The following is a 21,778-nucleotide window of genomic DNA, read 5'->3' on the forward strand; positions in this document are numbered from 1 at the left end:
GGGGCAGGAATGCACAGCCGTGCAAGCAGGAGAAAGCCACTGTTGTGCGCCGTAAGATCCAATAGCATGCAGCAGAGGAATAGCAGGAACTGGTGTGTAACTCGCAGCAATTGCAGACACGACCATTGGCTCTGAAGAAATTTTCTGAATGAACTCCCATATTTGCGCCGCTTAAATACCCGTATGTCCGGGGGCGGGACATGCAAATACCGGCTGCCAATTTCTCATTGGCCTTTTTTCATAGATCAGAGGTGTATATCGGTGTAAAACAGTTGAAGGATGGGCAAGGAGGAGGCGAGAACCGGCTTGACGATATAAATCATAGTTTAATGGAAAACTTAAAAGACAACACAAACACACATGACGGACATGTCCGCTAACGATCTCTCTCTCCCGCACAGCCCTCCGCAGTCGACCTTAAAACCTCACGGAGGCATAATTAGCCTAATACGGGACCGGGTGTGTAGGATCACGAGCCGGCCCCGCCCTCCGCCCTGCCACAATCGGCCCTCAAGAGAGACCCCTAGTGTCGTTTCTCTGACACAACGTGGAGAGAGCGACAGAAGGGGAACCTTGGGCACGTAGCCTGGTCAGGGTCTCAGGATGACCACTTCAGGATGAGTCTGCTGGACCGCACTCCAGGCAAGTGTCACTGACAGAGAGTGCTTGCAGGTCCCCAACCCTCTAGATGGAAGTGAGCGCGATCAGGAGTGCTGTCTTCAAGGAGAGGGTCTTTAGATCGACTGAGTCTAGTGCCTCAAACAGGGTTTCTCGAAGGCCCGAGAGGACAACGGAGAGATCCCATGAGAGGAACAGGCATGGCCTAGGAGGGTTCAGTCTCCAGGCGCCTCTAAGTAACCTTATGATCAGGTCATCCATCCCTAACGACTTACCATCCACTGCATTGTGGTGAGCAGCTATGGTGGCTACATAAACCTTCAAGGTGGAGGGGGAGGGCTGTCCCTCCAGCTTCTACTGCATTAATGAGAGCACTGACCCGACTGCGCAGCTCTGTGGGTCTTCAGATCGGGAAGCACACCAATTTGCAAATAAGCACCAATTTAGGGCATAAAGCTGCCTGGTAGAGGGAGCTCTGGCTTGAGTGATCGTGTCTACGATGGCTGGTGGTAGACCATTTAGATCTTACGCATCCCATCCAAGGGCCAGACATGAAGGTTCCAGAAGACTGGCCGTGGTTGCCAGAGGGTGCCTCATCCCTGAGAAGGAAGGTCGCAAGGCAGAATATGTTTCTGCGTCATTATCTTGAACGGGAGTCTGTGCAAGGCCAGGTTCAGTACTCGCAGGTCCAAGATTGGCCGTAACCCAATACATTGCTTGGGGACAATGGAGTGAAGGCCGGAGAAACCCTTCTCCATCTCGCTGGAGGGACAGGATCTATCTCGTCCTTGCACCGAGGTAACACGGACGCCGCTGAAATGGGATGGGCGCCTGACAAACTGAATCGTGTAGCAGAGTCGGATGGAGAGTCGGATGGTCCTGGCCCCCCACCGTAACGGGAAGAAAGGAACTGTGGCTGTGAGCGGTGCCCCAAATCCAGGAACCAATCGTCTATCCGCAAGGGCTGAGGGGGGGTCGGAGGGTTCCAGTCCAGCCCAACACTCGCGGTAAGCATAGAAGAACAGCTTGGTGTCGGCCTCAGACTGTGCCAGCATACCCGTAGGTGCTAATTCAGTCAAGTCCTCAGCGTCGGAGTCCACCAAGACACTCTCCGATGCAGCGGTGAAACTCTCATCCAGCTCAGCGGCTCCGAGAGAGACTGTCCATAAGACGAGCTGGTCTCATCCCGGAACTGGATGGGGCAAATGAGCGTGCTGGGGAACGGGTGGTCGGCAGGGATTTGCCCGTTAAATTCCCTAAATCTGGGGGGTGGGGGTGGGGGGGGGGGTTTGGCTAGAGAGGCTTTCTCTAGAAGGAGAGCCCCGACCACAACTTTGCAATTGTCATGTTCTAGCAGTGAGAACATGAGCCGTCAACAAACACTCCCACGGTGTGATCTCTGCCCAGACACGAGAGGCAGTGCCTGTGGCCGTCAGAAGCGGAGAGGTAACAACTGCATCCAGGAAGGACACAAAGACGGAATGGCATCATGAAAAAGAGGCGTTTTCAAATAGACATTCAACGTCAGTGTGTTTACTCTTTTAGAGAAATATATACTCTTTTATAGGGCTGTCGAAGTACTTAGGGGTGTGGTCTGCACCGGCGTGCAGATGAAGAGAAAAGCTGCTGAAATGTGCCGTATTTACAACAGCGTATGCTCTTTAGAGGTGAGTGGAACAGCAGTGAGTTTTACTCAGCTTGCTGAGTGCTCCGAAGAAAAAATCTGTCTGAACAGATGCATAATTCCCTCCTTTTATACCCGTATGTCCGGGGGAGGGGCATGCAAATTCTATTCGCAAATTCTCATTGGCCTTTTCTCAAAGATAAGAGGTACCTGAGGCTCTCAAGAGAGACCTCTAGTGTCACTATATCGGCACAATGTCGACTGAGTGACAGAAGGGGAACATGATTATTTCACTGATGTCAACATTAGAATTTACCATATTCTGGGTGTATTTTTCGCCATTCATTTTCTCCTTTATTTATTATTCATTTATCATGAGGAAATTCAAAACTAAGCCAGAGGGCAGAATAATGTTTTGTCACCATGGTCAAGTTTACCCAAACAACAACAGTAGCTACTGTCTGCAGAAAAGAGTACTTCTTCACTCTGCAACAACAATAAAAACCCACAAAATGATTAGACATCAAAAGCGTTCAGATATTACGACAAAATGAGTGCAGTACTTGCGATATGGTATTTACGAAGATCCGAGATAAACCAGAGAGATCGCAAAGGGAAAAATACTCTACGACAATGAAGATCCAACATGAAATGATGCACGCCGCCTTCAATCGGACAATTGACTAAATCATAAGCAAATTGAAAAACACTTAAAGGGACCATAAGAAGGATATAAGAAAAAGCAACAGTGGACAGAGCAATGATGTTTTGGACACTTACATCCTGCTAACTAAACAAGGCATTGAATCCAGCTAATAATGCTCATGATAAACACTGAATCACCAGTGTTCTCTGCAGCTGATCTCAGTAAGTTGTTATATTTGCCAACTTTGTTAGCTTTTCTTACACTGTTGTCATCTTATTTTGTGCATTGTTTTGGTCTGTAAGGGAATATTTGACCAGCTACTCACTAAGTTTGGAAGGTTGTGGCTGTCTGTTCAAAACGGTGGGATTCTCAGTCAATAATATTATATGCTATGGCAACAATCTAAATACATCAATCTGCTACACCAATGTTAATAATGATTCCACTGTTACAGTTTACAGAACTTAGCAAGTTAAGCCATAATTCATACAATCTAATGTAATTACATTACGTGTCATCTTTAGAATAGATGTGGTCTCTGACCATCTTGTTGAGCAATGTAATAAAATGGACTGCATTAATCCGTATGTTTAAATATGTCCTCAAAAACATGAGTAGAAGCTGTACACAAATACACTGTGATGCACCATTTTTGTTTATGTTTGTGGTAGTCACATGAAACTACCATGTAGACAGTAACCCGTTATTGCACTGTTCGGCTCTTAGGTCAGTGGAAAAATTATGATAGGCTCCAGATTTCCCCGGCCGTGAACCAGCGAGCATAGGTTTAGCATGAGAACCGTCACAATTTTGGTGTAAAAGGGCTATGAGAGAGTAGATCTAGACACAGATTCTATTGGGCAGTTTCTGGCCGATCTCTCACTGAAAGGGTGTGTGTTTATGAAAAAGAAAGTTACAGTTTACAACATAAAAGGGCAAATTCCCACAATCCAGTTGCAATAGTTTTGCGTTGTGCCATGCATATTTAAAATAAGTCATTATCATTTTGCTTCGCAAACACACCTGCTGTAAATCAAGATTTTATAGATAATTACAGATAAGTTGCATTTTGCTTGCCGCAAATATTGTCCTTATATTGTTGTTACTTTGGATACAATATACTGTATAATATTATATATGTTAATATTAGTATTTTTAATAAGGGTGTTGATTTAACACGCTAATTTATTGTAAGAAATTATATAAAAATAACACATAAAAATATTGTAATTAATCATGCCCAACCATATTTATATATGTAATAAATGTTTTCCTACCATCAGAGCAATTTAAGCTTGAAGTACCACCTTCATGTTTTTGAGAGTCAACAGGGTGCAGTCAGTGCAACTCCAGTTGTACAGAAACGTACAGCTGTACAGACTACAAACCGATGTTTAAAGATGGAGCAGAGTGCAGGGGTTTTGAGACATGTTTTTTAAGGTTCCACAGTCCATATTACTTGCCACAGCATCCTAAAAAAACACGGTTTATTGATAGAGATACTGAAAACCATTGAAAAGCAATGCTACCACAGTGAGACACTCCAACACAGTCAGTCTAAAGCAAAAGTACATAGACTAACAAAAACAGCGCAAATTGATGCAAGGTTGCATCCATTAGGAACAATACATAATTCTGCTATCACGTGCTATCAGAAGAATAGCAAAAAATAGTGTCCTATTTAGGAGTTGCAGATGAACTCAAGTTGTAATTACAGTTTGGAATCACAGAGATCATTTTGATGTCTGAATATCTGAATTTGGAAGAGAATTAAACTTATAGTATGGCAGAAGAGGGTATGGTCTCTTTAGTGAATGATGATTTATTGATTTTTCTCAATGCAGCTGCCTTTTCATTGCTTGCCATATACGTAATCATTTACATACATTTGATGCATTTTGTACAGTTTTTACACAGAGAAAATATAATGTATTTAACCAAATTCCTTTAACTTCAGCAATCTGACTAACATGCATTACAGTGTGAAAATAAGCGTTAAATAAATGAACCTGGTATTCCTCATGTTTTCTTTCTGACAACAAAACACTTGAACTTAACATACTCATAATTATGACTTCAGAAAATTATGATAGCAGGTGAAGTCAGAATTACCAAGGACAGATTGACAAACTCAGTTGCTAAAGGACTGTAGTAAACAATTCATTGACTTCTAAAGACACTTTTTGTATTGTCTGATCAATGCTTTTCTCGTGAAACATAGGTGGGTAGTAAAGCGCTACATTTACTCCACTACATTTGCTTGAGTAAATGTTTGGAGAAAATGTACTTTTAAGAGTTGGTTTAATAGTGATGGTCATTTTCAGGGTGATTCTGAAACTATGGGGTCTTATGACATAAGTTTTTATGTATACATTTTTATATCAGTGCTGAAATATATCAGTGCCTACTGTATAAACATGTAAACATCTGCGTGAAGTGTAAATGCCTTTTGTTCTGATGATCATGTGACTATTGGAGCACATCTATGTGCATGCACACTGCACAGCAAATTTTCGTTTGACAAATGTGGCATGTTTTTCTTATGGACAACAGAGAATAAACCTAAATAAGAATAACACGTGTCCAAAAACAGAGATAAGATGCAGTTTACTCTTACTGTACAGAAATAATTATCTAAATTCATTCAACACTTAAAATACTGTAACTACACTAAACTATCCATGCAGGACTTTAAAAAGCTGTGAAATAGCGAAGGTTCCCATTAATAAAGCATGCTCTTTCTTCTTTTATTCAGAATTATACTGTATATGATTGGGCCTGTGGAATATTGTTAAAATTTTTCACCTTATATAATTACTAGGATCTGATTTCCAAACACCTCTTCTAATTGACAGATTCATCCAAATCTGATAAGCATCCATAAAGTGATATTTCAGCCATAAATTAATATTTGGTCATCATTTCCCTCCCCATGTTGTTCCAAACCTGTGTGACTTTCAGTATTTTTTGGAACGCCAAAATATGTAAGACAGAATTTTAGACACTGACAGTCTGAGTCACTATTCCCTTTTAAAGTAAGGAGGAAAAAACATTCATTGAAAGTAAATGGTGAAAGTAAATATTCTGTCTGATATCTCCTTATTTGTGTTGCATTGAAGAAAGAAAGCCATACAGGGTTTGAACAACATGAGGGTGAATGATGAAAGAATTTCCATGAATAATAATAATTACATTATTAAAATTATTATATTTTTAATTATAATTATATTATAACTCGCTCTATAGCACACCCATTTTCACGTACAGTCACCAAACTTGGTGTATATATATAGTTCTCCTCAAGCTGGACAACTTTCGTTATTATAGTCATTATCTCTGCCCAACAGGAAGTCTGCCATTTAAATTTGTCTGAAAATCACAAGCTCTGAACTTTTAAATACTCCTCCTAGGGGATAATGTGCAACATCATGCCAAGACATTGTAGATGGTAAATTGCGAACTGATTTTGTACATTTTTTTTTTACGTGTTGCCATGGTGAAAAAATGTATTTATGGCTACAAATGTGAAACAGGAGGCTCCTTATATCTTCTGTGTGCATTGTATGAATCTGATGAAAATTCAGCTGTATATTTGGTAATGGGCTGGTCACACTGATGCAGCTATTATGAGTCACGGTCATAGAGCCACCAATGTTCATTGTTCATGGGCAAAAGTTGTTGGGTGGGGAGGGTTCATTGTTCATGCCAAACTAGATCGCGCAGCCTTAAAGCACAGGGCACCCCCGGGCAGTCAAGGGCTCCTGGGCACAGGCCCCATTGGCCCGGTCGGTAATCCATCCCTGCATGGACGTAGCATCCCCTTTTAAAATGTGTAAGATGGCCCCTGTAGCACCCTCATTTTCACCTACAGTCACCAAAATTGGTATGTTTATAGTTCTCATCAAGCTGGACAACTTTCAGTATGATAATTATTAGCTCTTCCATCAGGAAGTAGTCCATTTTTGATTTTTTGTGTATTGCATTCTATGAAATTTTAAATACTCCTCCACATTTAGACAACATTATGCCAAGCTATTGAAGATGCTAAATTGCAAACAGATTTTGAAATATCAAACAGTATTGCCATAGCGAGGCATTACATTAATGGCAAAAAATGGGAAACAAGCAGTGTCTCATATCTTCTGTGTGCATTGTGTGATTTAGATAAAAATTTTGATGTATAGCTCTGAAAATAATAAAGAGACCACTGCAAAATTATCTGTTTCTCTTGATTTACTATTTATAGGTATGTGTTTGAGTAAAAGTAACATTTTTGTTTTATTCTATAAAGTACTGACAACATTTCTCCCAAATTCCAAATAAAAATATTGTCATTTAGAGTATTTATTTGCAGAAAATGACAACTGGTCAAAATAGCAAAAAAGAGGCAGTGTTTTAAGACCTTGAATAATGCAAAGAAAACAAGTTAATATACATTTTTAAACAACACAATACTAATGTTTTTACATAGGAAGAGTTCAGAAATCGTCTAGGTTACGTATGTAACCTCCGTTCCCCGATGGAGGGAACGAGACGTTGTGTCAGAGAAGCGACACTAGGGGTCTCTCTTGAGCGCCGATATCCACCTCTGATCTATGAAATAAGGCCAATGAGAGTTGGCAACCAGTATTTGCATGTCCCGCCCCCGGACATACGGGTATTTAAGCGGCGCAAATACGGGAGTTCATTCAGGATTTTTCTGAGGAGCCGGAAATGGTCCGGCCACAACAGGGGCTCGGCTCAGCGACGTGGCAGGGGAGACACAACGTCTCGTTCCCTCCATCGGGGAACGGAGGTTACATACGTAACCTAGACGTTCCCCTTCTGTCGCTCTCTCCACGTTGTGTCAGAGAAGCGACACTAGAGGTCCACTTAAAAAGAGCCATGCGCTGAGCCGTGTACGTGATCTGCTGATACAGGAGCGAGCAGGTATTCCTACGTGCAGAACGACCAACTGTATCAGGCTGCATGTACCCTTCCCCAATGCCCCATTTAAGCCATCAGGATTCCTTATCGTTACCCTGGAGGGGAGAACAAGGTGATGGCCGCCAACATGGGAATGGGCCAGCCTGGCTGGGCCTCTTTTCTCTCTATGTTTCTCGCATAGAGCAACTATGGCCGGGGCCCTTACACGCATTGAAGGAAGGGGGTCTTAGCCCTTAGTAGGGCGGAGAAGACCCTGCGGAGGCCACACCTACCCGGGAGGGGGGGCAAATTTTGAGTGGCAAATACATTGCATGGCCTATACTTAGGTCTTATGCGGAACAGTAGTGCGGTGGTAGATCCTGCCTCGCAGAGGGGGGAAGCATACAGCACGGCACCCGAGGCAGCTGTAACTGCCTAAGGAAAACACGGAGTCAACTCTCGTGAGGGGACAGAACCGTGGTGTTACACACAGGGGGAGTCCGAACAGGAGGCCTTACCTGTGGGGCACCTATACCAGTACAGGGTAGCTAGTGGTACCCGCAGTGGTTTGGGTCGGCGAGTTCCTCCGCAGAACTGCGACCCACGAGGGCTAGGGAGGAGTCAACCAGTGTCCCAAACCTGGGATCTCCTGGGAAAGAAGGTGCACTGTTTCCCCTGGTTAGGGGAAAGGGCGCTGGGTGCAAGCGATTGACAACACAGTGGGTGAGTCTCTGCTTGGAGACAGCATTTCCTTTCTGCTGTCCCCCAAAGCAGACGAAGAGCTGCTCAGAGCGTCTGGTGCTCTGTGTGCGGTCCAGGTAAATACGTAAGGCACGTACTGGACACAGCAGTGAAAGGGCTGGGTCTGCCTCCTCCCGGGGCAGCGCTTGCAGGTTCACCACCTGATCCCTGAAGGGTGTGGTAGGAACCTTGGGCACGTAGCCCGGTCGCGATCTTAGGATCACGAAAGTGTCTGCCGGACCGAACTCCAGGCAAGCGTCGCTAACAGAGAACGCATGCAGGTCCCTGACCCTCTTGATGGAAGCGAGCGCGATCAGCAGGGCGGTCTTGAGAGAGAGGGCCCTGAGTCCAACTGAGTCAAGCGGCTCGAAGGGGGGTCTCCGGAGTCCCATAAGGACAACCGAGAGATCCCAGGAGGGAAACAGGTTAGGCCGGGAGGGAGTCATCCTCCGGGCACCTTTTAGGAACCTGAAAATTAAGTCGTGCTTACCAAGAGACTTGCCGTCTACCGTGTCGTGGTGGGCCGCGATAGCGGCAACATGCACCTTGAGGGTGGAGGGGGACAGCCTCCTCTCCAGCCTCTCCTGAAGAAACACGAGCACTGACCTAACTGCGCACTTCTGCGTGTCTTCGGCTCGGGAAGAACACCAGTCCGCGAACAGAAGCCACTTCAGGGCATAAAGATGCCTGGTCGAAGGGGCTCTGGCTTGGTTAATAGTGTCTATGACGGCCGAAGGTAGGCCGGCTTGATCCTCCGTGTCCCGTCCAGGGACCAGACGTGGAGATTCCAGAGGTCTGGATGCGGATGCCAGAGCGTGCCCCGTCCCTGAGAAAGAAGGTCCTTCCTCAGGGGAATTCGCCAGGGAGGGGCTGTTATGAGGAGCGTGAGATCCGAAAACCACGTCCGGTTGGGCCAGTAGGGGGCCACCAGAGTGACTTGCTCCTTGTCCTCCCTGACCTTGCATAGCACCTGTGCAAGAAGGCTCACTGGGGGAAAAGCGTACTTGCGCAGCCCCGCGGGCCAGCTGTGCGCCAGAGCATCTGTCCCAAGGGGAGCCTCTGTGAGGGCATACCAGAGCGGACAGTGGGAGGTTTCCTGGGAGGCAAACAGGTCTACCTGGGCCTTGCCGAACCTGTCCCAAATCAGCTGGACTGATTGGGGGTGGAGCCTCCACTCTCCGCCGGGCAAGGTTTGTCTTGACAGTGCGTCCGCTATCATATTGAGGTTGCCGGGGATGTGAGTGGCGCGCAGTGACTCCAGTCGCTGCTGACTCCAAAGGAGGAGACGACGGGCAAGCTGTGACATGTGGAGGGAGCGTACTCTGCCTTGGCGGTTTATGTAGGCCACCACCGTGGTGCTGTCTGTCCTGACTAGGACATGCTTGCCACGAATCAACGGAAGAAATTTCTTCAGGGCAAGAAAAATGGCCAGCGCAGCGGGCCTCGGTTCCACCGGCCTGCGGCTGCGCGCCCGTTACACACGGCGCCCCAACCCAACTTGGAGGCGTCGGTTGTAACCAGAACGCGACGGGACACCTGCTGCAAGGGTACTCCTGCCCGTAGAAAGCAGAGGTCTGTCCATGGTTTGAAGGTTTGGAGGCAGGCAGTGGTAACTTCCACGCCGTGCGTGCCGTGGCGCCATGCTCGTCTCGGGACTCGAGTCTGGAGCCAATGCTGAAGTGGTCTCATATGCATCAACCCCAGTGGCGCGGCCGCCGCGGAGGATGCCATATGCCCCAGGAGCCGTTGGAAACGTTTCAGAGGGACCACGGTGCCTGGTTCGAAAGAAGCGAGGCATTCCAGCACTGACAGAGCACGCTCGTTGGAGAGACATGCTGTCATTGAGACTGAGTCTAACTCCAAACCGAGAAAAGAGATGCTCTGGACCGGGGTGAGCTCTTTTCCCAGTTGACCTGAAACCCTAAACGGCCGAGGTGCTCGAGCACCTGGTCTCTGTGTGCGCATAGTAATTTCTGTGAGGAGGCCAGAATGAGCCAATCGTCGAGGTAATTGAGTATGCGTATGCCCGCTCCTCGTAGCGGGGCAAGAGCCGCCTCTGCAACCTTCGTAAAGACGCGAGGGGACAGAGACAGGCCGAAGGGGAGGACCTTGTACTGATATGCCTGGCCGTCGAACGCGAACCGTAGAAAGGGTCGATGTCGAGGGCGAATTGAAACGTGGAAGTACGCATCCTTCAGGTCTACTGCTGCGAACCAATCTAGATGCCGGATGCCAGACAGAATTTGTTTCTGGGTAAGCATTTTGAACGGGAGTTTGGACAAGTTCTATCACGTCCTTGATTAGAAGGGAGGCGATTTCCTCGCGCAGGGAGTGGGCATGTTCGCTGTGCACTGCGGAGGAATGAACGCCCACGAAGGGGGGCGGAGACCTGGCAAACTGAATTGCGTAACCGAGTCGGATGGTCCGGTGCAGCCACCGTAACGAGCTGGGCAGTGAAAGCCATGCCTCTAAGCGAGTATTTTGGGCGTACCCGGCGGGGCTTCACAGCGGTGTGGAACAGGTAACGCGGCGTCGGGAGGCGCTGTGGCGTCCCGAGGCTCTGGTGCTGAGAATAAACTCAAAGCACTTACCTTGTTCCACGCACCCGCCAGGGGGCGGGTTCGTGACTGAGGAGGAGGTCTGATGCTGGCGTCCTCTGAACTCATCTGAACCGGCCAGTCGGGGAACAGTCGTGGGGCTGAGGGCGGAAGCACCGCATCCTGGGCGCCGAGACTGTTGAGGCCTGAAAGCAAGGTGCCGTGAGAACGGCATTTGCGGACCATGTGACCCAGAGGTAAAGGAAATAGCTGTTTTATTGACAATTTGGGTACCGCAGCCCCCGTCAAATGAAAAAACAAAAGATTCTCCTCCCGGCCCTCCACCGGGGGACGGAGCGGTTTTACCATCTCCGGAGCTAACTTCTTGTCCTCTGGGTCCGCTGTCTCAGGGACGCCTGGGAGCCTTCCGGGTCCTCGACGGGGTCCGTGAGGCAGGGGGCGTACGCTTCCTGCGGTTTGCTCGACGCCGGGGCTGAGAGCTGGGCCCAGGTTGGGGCGGAGCAGAAGGTCTTCTGGCCGCGGGAGGACGCCCTCGGCGAGCAGGTGGGGCCTGGGCCGTGGCTGCAAGCTTGCGGCGCCAAGCTTGCGGAGGCCGTTTCGCATGATGTGCGAAATGGCCTCCGTCTGCTTCTTCACCTGGGAGAACTGCTGGGCAAAGTCCTCAACAGTGTCGCCGAAGAGGGCGAACTGGGAGACAGGGGCGTTGAGGAAGCGAGTCTTGTCGGCTTCACGCATCTCAACCAAGTCCAGCCATTGCTGACGTTCCTGGACCACCAGGGTGGCCATCGCCTGCCCGAGAGCCTGCGCTGTGACCTTCGTCGCTCTCAGGGCGAGGTCAGTCGCTGAGCGCAGTTCCTGCAGCGTGTCGGGATCAGGGCCACCCCCATGCATGTTGCGAAGTGCCTTGGCTTGGTGGACCTGCAGGAGAGCCATGGCATGCAGGGCGGAAGCGGCGCGTCCGGTAGCGTTGTAGGCCTTCGCGGTGAGCGAGGATGTTGCTCTACAGGACCGGGAAGGGAGTACAGGGCGGCCCTGCCAGGTGGTAGTGCTTCCGGGACATAAGTGGAGCGCAACAGCTCTATCCACCTGGGGGATCTCCGTGTACCCGTGGCGCGCTCCGCCGTCGAGGGTGGCGAGGGCGGATGAGCAGGTGGCGGTGCGACGAGTGGAGAGGGGTGCTCTCCACGAAGACATCAGCTCATCATGCACCTCCGGGAAGAAAGGAACCGGGGGGGGCGAGGCTGTGAGCAGCGCCCCACGCCCAAGAACCAATCATCCAGCCGTGATGGCTGTGGGGAGGATGGAGGGTTCCAGTCCAGGCCCACGCTGTTGGCTGCCCGGGAAAGCATATCGGACATCTGCGCGTCGGCCTCCTCCTGGGCGTGCAAGCCCGAAGGCGGCAACCCAGAGGAGCCCTCAGCGTCAGAGCCCACTCCCTCTGATGTCGCGGCGAACTCATCTGCTTCCATCGAAAGAGGGTAGGCAGACTGGCTGTGAGGCGAGTCGCTGCCACCTCGAGCGGGGACGGGAGTCAACGAGCGTGCCGGGGCGTGGGTGGTCCGAGGGGGCGTACCCGGCGGAGCTGCACCCGCTGCCATCCCCGAATCGCCTCCATCGCCAGCCGCATCGTCCTCAATCCCGTGGGAAGAAGGAGCGACGCGGGGGGCGGCTGGAGTGGCTTGCTTACAGTTGTAAGCAAGCCGCGACCGCAACGTTGTCATGGTCATGTTCTCGCAATGAGAACATGAACCATCCACAAACGCAGCCTCGGTGTGATCGCTGCCCAGACACACGAGACAACGCCTGTGGCCGTCGGAAGCGGAGAGTACTCTACCGCATCCAGAAACAACACAGGGGCGGTAGGGCATCTTTAAAAAGACGCGTCCTTAAAAGGTTGTTCAACGCCGCTGTGTTTTTGCTCTTTTAGAGGAAATTACTCTTTTAAATAAAATCACTCTTTTATGAATGAAAGACTCGTGAGAGATCTTTCTTATCTGCAACTGTCGATGCGCTCAGGGGCAGGAAGTGCACAGCCGTGCAAACAGGAGAAAGCCGCTTTTGTGCACCGTAGAATCCAACAGCATGCAGCAGAGGATAGCAGGAACTCGGTGTGTAATACGCAGCAGTCTGCAAACACGACCATCGGCTCCAAAGAAATTTTCTGAATGAACTCCCGTATTTGCGCCACTTAAATACCCGTATGTCCGGGGGCGGGACATGCAAATACTGGTTGCCAACTCTCATTGGCCTTTTTTCATAGATCAGAGGTGGATATCGGCGCTCAAGAGAGACCCCTAGTGTCGCTTCTCTGACACAACGTGGAGACAGCGACAGAAGGGGAACAATATTTGTTGGAATAACCATATTTGTTGGGTGAATTTATGCCACTCCTGGTGCAAAAATTCAAGCAGCTCGGCTTTGATGGCTTGTGGCCATCCATCTTGTTCACATTCCAGAGATTTTCAATGGGGTTCAGGTCTGGAGATTGGGCTGGCCATGACAGGGTCTTGATCTGGTTGTCCACCATCCACACCTTGATTGAACTGGCTGTGTCGCATGGAGCATTGTCCTGCTGGAAAAACCAATCCTCAGAGTTGGGGATCATTGTAAGAGCAGAAGAAAGCAAGTTTTCTTCCAGGATAACCTTTTACGTGAATTGATTAATGCGTTCTTCACAAAGATGATTCTGCCTGATTCCAGCCTTACTTAAGCACCCCTGATCATCACCGATCCTCCGCCTGTTCGTCAGTTGGTTAGATGGAGACCTGGAGAGGCACAGTGTCTCGCACCCACTGTCAAATTTGGTGGAAGATCGGTGATGATCTAGGGGTGCTTCAGCAAGGCTAGAATCAGGCAGATTCGTCTTTGTGAAGAACGCATTAATCAAGCTATTTTATTTGGAATTTGGGAGAAATGTTGTCAGTACTTTATAGAATAAAACAAAAATGTTAATTTTACTCAAACACATACCTATGAATAGTAAATCTAAAGAAACTGATAATTTTGCTGTGGTTCTTAATTTATGCCAGAGCTGTATGTTCGGTCTTGGGGCCTAATCACATGGATGTGACTATTTTGGGTCACAGTCATAGCACCCCCACCTGGCAGCAGGAAGTGTGGCTCTTACGACAGACTTTAAAATAGTCCTCTTATATTTACCCAAATTGCTTCAGAATTTGTTAGAAAAATGTCAAATGACAAATGTATGTGTCGACTGATTTTCTTTTTTCGAAAGCCATTGGGTGGAAATGGACCCATGGTGCTTGGACCCATCATCGCTGCTTGCAGCTTTATTTACATTTACTTCCACTTTAATATTTTTTTCCATGTAATTGTATTTTTACTGGAGTATAGTTTTTGGCTACTCTACCCACCTCTGCTTTGAGTTATCAGAATTTTTTATTATGTATATATATAATATTTATTGTTATTTTGATTATTGTTATATACTTAACTACCTTTACAGGGTTTCTTTTTCAGCAAATACACATTTCTATATATTCAAATACAAATTCATATATGCCATGAATTTCAATTAATTCAATGAATTAATCAGTATTTCATGTAATTAATTAAATAAAAAATATATCAATTGATAGCCCTAATTTTTACATTTAAAATGTATTCTGTCATTAATATCAAACCCCATATTGCCAAATGTATCTGTCTGTCAGTCCCGTTGAACTCGGATTAGGTAGCAGAGTTCTTAAAATGGGATTTTTGAGCAGCTATTTGTGATACAACTAACCTCTGAAATGATCAAATGTTTGTATATAAATGAGACATGCAATCATAGTGCAAACTCTAATGAGGAACTCAGTCACAGGTGTGTCGACATGTTAGCTGTAAAAGAGAATGGTGTTAATTGCTATGCTAATTAACGTATGATTGTGTTGCACTTGCAGGTGATTAAATTTTTAAAGAAACATATTACTTGGCACAGTTAACAGGTGCCTATAACACACACACACACACACACACACACACACACACACACACACACACACACACACACACACACACACACAAACAGAGAGATTTGGGGGAAGGTGCAGGGTATATTCAGTCAAGCTGTGTTTGTGCTGGGCTAATATGTATAGAGCAGCAACCTATTAAAAATTGGCTCTGCATTCAGGGTCATCCAGATGTTAGAGTGAAACCCACAGAGGCGTTATCAGAAAATTAGGCAATGTCCCAGCTGCCAGCTCACTCCCCCGCACCAGTTCGCACTCTTCATTTGGAAAACATTAAGTCAATGAGGGGACGCGTGTGCTAAAAATTACAGCGGGTTTGGCACATGATTTATTCCATCCCTGTCCACCAGGGAAAATCTGCGTCTGTCATGCATGCGGCACCGAGGGATACACCAAGAAATCCAGAGTGTGGCGCTCACATCAATAATACAGTAAGAACAATATGTCATATTGCATAGAGATATTTTGACAAATGCAGTTTTTTTTATAAGTTTACACTTCAAATTAGACTAAAAGTCCTTCCTCATATTAGTGTTTAATATATTAATATATTAATTCACCTAATGAGCTGCCAACATCTACACCTCATAAGTGACTGATTTAAAACACTCAATTTAAATCACATTTCAAGTCAAGTCATGTTTAATTGTATAGCGCTTTGCAGCTTTACAGAAAATCATATTGTAATGTCCATAAACTATAAGTTTCTGTCTTTAAGGCTCAAGTAAGCAAGCCAAAGTTGACTTTGGCAAAAAACAAACACTCCATTAAAGACTCAGCTGGGGGAGCCAGTTCTCTTCATCTGAGTAAACGCCTGTTAACGGCAAGAATGTAACCAAATATTAAAGTGCAAAAGTTTAACAATCCCTCATTGTAAAACCAATATTGATCAACCACTTACCTGAAATTGTGGAGAGAGGGGGGTGGAGCCTTTTCCACGTGAACAATTAAACTGCCTTCAGGACTCCCCCATAATGCAATAATGTAAATAAATATCTCATGTACATATGTAAATTCACTCATATTAAAATCAAACAAATCAATAACTGTACTGTTGCCTCCTTTAATAGTCTAAAGGTCAAAGAACTACACTACTCATGATCCTAAAGGGAAAGATCCACCAATCAGATAATCCCTGCTAAAGAACTCCATCAAATGAGCTCTGCAGCGACCGTCCACTCCCATGATGTACTGTGAACACTATCCAGTCACTCTCCCAACACTCTCATACTACTTATATATTTATATATATATATATATATATATTATAAAATATTATATAATGTATTATATGCAATACATTTAAGGTAAATGTTTGGTTTCTATACTTATGATCTATAACTTTAAATCAATAGTTTACATACATTTATATTACATAATTTGCATTGCTTCATAGGATTCCCTCATTAAAGCCGTTAAGTACACAGTTTTGTTGTACTTTTGTCTTTCTTTTTCAGATTTTAAAATACATTTTTGCTTCAAATCAAAGTTTGTAATGTTGTGATGCACTTTGGAGCTGGTTGGTTTGGTTCGTGGCTTACAACTCTTTTGTGAAGGATTTTATGAAATCCCTTAAGAAAAAAAAAACAAGGGGAAAATACATCAGAAACCAAGACCGGCCAAGCCAAAACATGGACAGGCACTGTTGTGCACAATACACAAACGTTGGTCCAAAAAACAAGGGATCTTATTGGGTAGTGCAATTTTGACTATTGTATGGAACAGCCCTTTGCAACATTTTGCCTTATCCAGCTCACTAGTTTTTGGCACAAAGCAATGGCTTATCTTAAATTGTAGTAGACATAGCAGCACTGATCTACACAAATCACAACTGAATTACAAACAGACAAATTTATTTAGTATTCACAGAAGCATTGCTTTAGAAATTGTACCACTTTAGTGTTCAGAGAAAAATGGAGATGTCTTCCTTTGATAAAACAATGTAAAAAACTATACTGTTTGTGTCTTTCTCTCTTTTGTTCAGCCAGAAACTTTGACTGTGTGATGGGGATCAATGAGTCCAGTGAGAAAATTAATTCTGGCATGGCGATTGAATTGATTCTACTCTAAATCAGAGGCCTGCAGGGGGAGAGTGGAGTAAAAATAAGATTGATATTGTACCGTCCCACAAAAGACCTCTCTGTGCATCCACGTCAACTTGAACCATTGCTCAGAATATTCAGTTTAAATATTTCAGTCTAGCAACCAACAGTACAGTGACTCAGCAACAACAAGCACTTTAATTGCCCCTTATCTGTGTTATACTATATATGAGAACATAAACACACACATACATTGTAAAGCAGTCAATGGAAAGGAGGAGGCGAGAACCGGCTTAACAATATAAATAATATTTTAATGATAAACTTAAAAGACACAAACACACACATGACGGACATGTCCGTAAATGATCTCTCTCTGCCGCACAATCCTCCGCAGTCGGCCTTTATCCCTCTCGAAGGCTTGATTAGCCTGATAAGGGACCGGGTGTGTAGAATCATGACCCGGCCCGCCATCCACCCTGCCACATACATATATATATATATATATATATATATATATATATATATATATATATATATATATATGGGGAAATGTGTATATTCTATGGTAAATTTAACTTGTAAATTTATGTTGAACAGGTACTTCCATGTTCATTTATTCAAGTTATAATTAGAGCTATCATGATTATGTGATTTGGCTGATGATACATTTTCAGACAAATTGTCATAATTCTTGTGTGTGTAACATTCTGGCAGGCTGAAGACAGGAACAGAAGCTGAAGAGTGAACCCAAGTGCAGTTTATTTACTGTGCTGGTAACATAACAAAACAAACATTAATGACTAGGCTTGACTAAGAACTGGATAGACTGGACAAGAAAACAACAATACTTGACAAGGACTAGAGCAAACATGAGGGCTTAAATACACTGACAAGGGAAACACATGAAAAAGACAACCAATGACAAGACTAAACTAATAACAAGATAAAAAGACTACTATTCTTTGAAAAGACTACGATTCAATGAAAAGACAAGACTGATAAGAAGTGAACAAGACAATAAACCAATGAGAACAAGACACATGCACATGAGGGAAACAGGATATCACATGACTAGACAAGGAAAACACAGAACAACAAACTAAAAATCTCTAAACTCCTAGTGACATTTGCTGGCCGCTATTACAAAAGTCTCATGTGTTACTTAGCCCCCCCACCCCCTTTAAGGAGCAACTCCTGGCACTCCTAAACATAACACCAAAATTGTTCTTGGGAGGAGCAAGACATCATGGAACTGGCATTCCAAGAAAGCAAAGGGGAAATGAGAGGGCAAAACGGGCCAGGCGGCCACGGCAAGTTGAAGACCAACGTGAACCAGGAGACCAAGCAGACTAGGGAGACCAGGGCAGAGCCAGTAACAAGGGAAGTGGTTCCAGGAAGGGAGTGGGGTCTGGAGGTTTGGGAGGTGGCTCCAGGAAGGGAACGTGGTCCGGCAGTTTGGAAAGGGCTCCAGGAAGGGAATTGGCACTCAGGGGGTGGAGCCAGAGGTGGAGCAGGCAGAGCCTCTGGAGGTTCAGGAATTTGAGACTCAGGGGGGTGGAGCCAGAGGTGGAGCAGGCGGAGCTGCAGGAGGAGCAAGGATAGAGTGGGAGGAGTCAATGGAGGAAGAGCAAACAAATCCACTAGAGAAGCAGGCATAGCCACAGGAGGAGGTGTCTCAGAAGGAGCTGATGGAGCCGTGGAGGAGGAGTCTTAGAAGGAGCAGGCAAAGCCTCTGGAGGGCAAGTCTCAGAAAAAGCGGGTGGAGCCGTGGAAGGCTCAGAGGGCTGCTGGGCATTCAGAGAGCTCAGAGTTCAGAGCAGCTGGGGACTCTGAGGCCAAGGCACTAGGGGACTCCGTGGTCAAGGCACTAGGGGACTCTGAGATCAAGGCACTAGGGGACTCTGAGAGCTCAGAGGCCAAGGAAGCTGAGGATTCGAGGGACAGAGCTGTGGAAAGCTCAGAGGGCTCAGAGCTGCTGGGGATTCAGAGAGCTCAGAGTTCAGAGCTGCTGGGGACTCTGAGAGCTCAGAGGTCAGGGAAAATTAGGATTTTATTGGCAGAGCCATGGAAGACTCGAGGGGCACAGCAGTGAGACACTCGAGGAACGGAACTGACTTAAGGAACTGAACAGACTCAGGGGACTGGACTGGCTCATCGACAGCCATGGGGAACTGGACAGGCTTGTGGAACTGGACAGGCTTGGGGAACTGTAAAGGCTCATCAACAGCCTTTGGGAACAGGACAGGCTCGTTGCCATCCTCGGGTAACTGGACAGGCTCGTCGATGACCAATGTGTTCAGGAGCACTGGTAGTGACTGGGAGACAACCTCCGTGGTCGTGAGTACAGGCAGTGACAGGGGAACAGCCTCCATGGTCGTGAGCACTGGCAGTGACAGGGGAATGGCCTCCATGGCCGTGGGCACTGGCAGCGACTGGGAGACAACCTCCGAGGCCGTGAGTACAGGCAATGACAGGGGAACAGCCTCCATGGTCGTGAGCACTGGCAGTGACAGGGGAATGGCCTCCATGGCCGTGGGCACTGGCAATGACAGGGGAATGACCTCCTTGGTCCTGAGCACTGGCAGTGACAGGGGAATGGCCTCTGTGGCCGTGGACACTGGCAGTGACAGGGGAACGACCTCTGTGGTCTTAAGCACTGACAGTGATGGTGGAACGGCCTCTATGGTCGTGAGCACAGGCAGAGACAGGGGAACAGCATCCATGGTTGTGAGCACTATCAGTGACTGATAGTCTATTCTCCTCCTGCTCTTCCAGATGGCCAGGGGCACTGCTGTGGGAATGGCCTCAGTGGCTGGGACAGATGAGGCTTCAGGCGCTGGCACATTGACTGTGGCAGGTGTGGGCGCTGGCTCACTGATAGAGAACTCAGGCTTGCCGGCCATGACGGGGAACTCAGACACACACACACACGCATGCGCACACACACACATGTAGTGTTTCCATGTTTTATGGGGACTTTCCATAGACATAATGTTTTTTATACTGTACAAACTTTATATTCTATCCCCTAAACCTAACCCTACCCCTAAACCCAACCCTCACAGAAAACTTTCTTCATTTTTACATTTTCAAAAAAACATAATTTAGTATGATTTATAAGCTGTTTTCCTCATGGGGACAGACAAAATGTCCCCACAAGGTCAAAAATTTCGGGTTTTACTATCCTTAAGGGGACATTTGGTCCCCACAAAGTGATAAATACACACTCACACACACACACACACACACACACACACACACACACACACACACACACACACACACAATCAAAAACTGGGAACCCAAAATGGCAGAATATTAGATTAAACACAACAGCAGCAAAAGTGAAAAAAAAGGGATGTCATTAAGAAATCTCTCTCATCCTCTTATGTCTCAGCCACTAAAACCGCTGCATCCCGTCAGTGTCACTCACCACTCCAGAAATGACACCTTGTTTTGTGGGGACAAGCGGGGCGAATACGGGAGTTCATTCAGGATTTTTCTGAGGAGCCGGAAATGGTCCGGCCACAACAGTGGCTCGGCTCAGCGACATGGCGGGGAAGACACAACGTCTCGTTCCCTCCATCGGGGAACGGAGGTTACATACGTAACCTAGACGTTCCCCTTCTGTCGCTCTCTCCACGTGTGTCAGAGAATAGACACTAGGGGTCCACCTTTAAACGCGCCATGCGCTGAGCCGTGTACGTGAACTGCTGATACAGGAGCGGGCAGGTATTTCTTACGTGCAAAGGCGACCAGCTGTATCAGGCTGCACGTACCCTTCCCCAATGCCCCATAAAAGCAATCAGAATCCTTCTGGTTACCCTGGAGAGGGGAACAAGGTGATGCTTGCCAACCTGAGAACAGGCCAAGCCTGGCTGGGCCTCTTTTCTCTCTATGTTTCTCGCATAGCAACTACGGCCGGGGCCCTTACATGCATTAAGGAAAGGGGGTCTTACCCCATTTCCTATTCTTTCAGGGGGAGAAGATCCTGCGGAGACCACACCTACCCTGCAGGGGAGGCAAAGAGTGGCGAATACATCACATGGCCGCTTAGGACCTATGTGGGAAAGTTGACACGGTTGTCGTGACTGAGGAGGAGGTCTGATGTTGGCGTCCTCTTCACCACTGAGGACTGCTGGGCAGCGTTGTCAAGTGGTGTCGCCGAATGGACGGAGCTGGGAGACGGTGGCGTTTTGAGAAAGCCTTTTGTCTGCCTCCTGTGCTGTGACCAGGTCCTGTCCATGCGTTGCGTTTCTGGACCACGGGGGGTGGCCATCGCCTGTTTGAGTACAGTTCCTGCAGCACGTCAAGAACAGGACTACCCAAGTGCAGATTTTGAAGTGCCTTGGCCCGGTGGACTTGCAGGAGGGGGCCATGGCATGCAGGGGGGAGCGGTCTGGGACCGTTCTACCACCAAGGGTAGCGAGAGTGGAGGAGCAAGGAACCTGGGCTTGCTCAGCTCGTCATGCACATCCGGGAAGGAACGGGGGGGGGGCGCGGCTGTGAGCGGCGCACATGCCTGCGGAACTAATTAAGCCCGGGGAAGCATAGCGGACCTCCGTGCGTCAGGCTCAGACTGGGCGGCAGACCCGAAGTTAGCGGCCCAGGCGAGTTATCCGCATCCGACGCCGCTGTTACGCTCTCCGATGCAGCGGTGATGTCAT

The sequence above is a fragment of the Xyrauchen texanus genome, chromosome 42, assembly GCF_025860055.1.
Source record: "Xyrauchen texanus isolate HMW12.3.18 chromosome 42, RBS_HiC_50CHRs, whole genome shotgun sequence".
Classification (NCBI taxonomy): Eukaryota; Metazoa; Chordata; class Actinopteri; order Cypriniformes; family Catostomidae; genus Xyrauchen; species Xyrauchen texanus.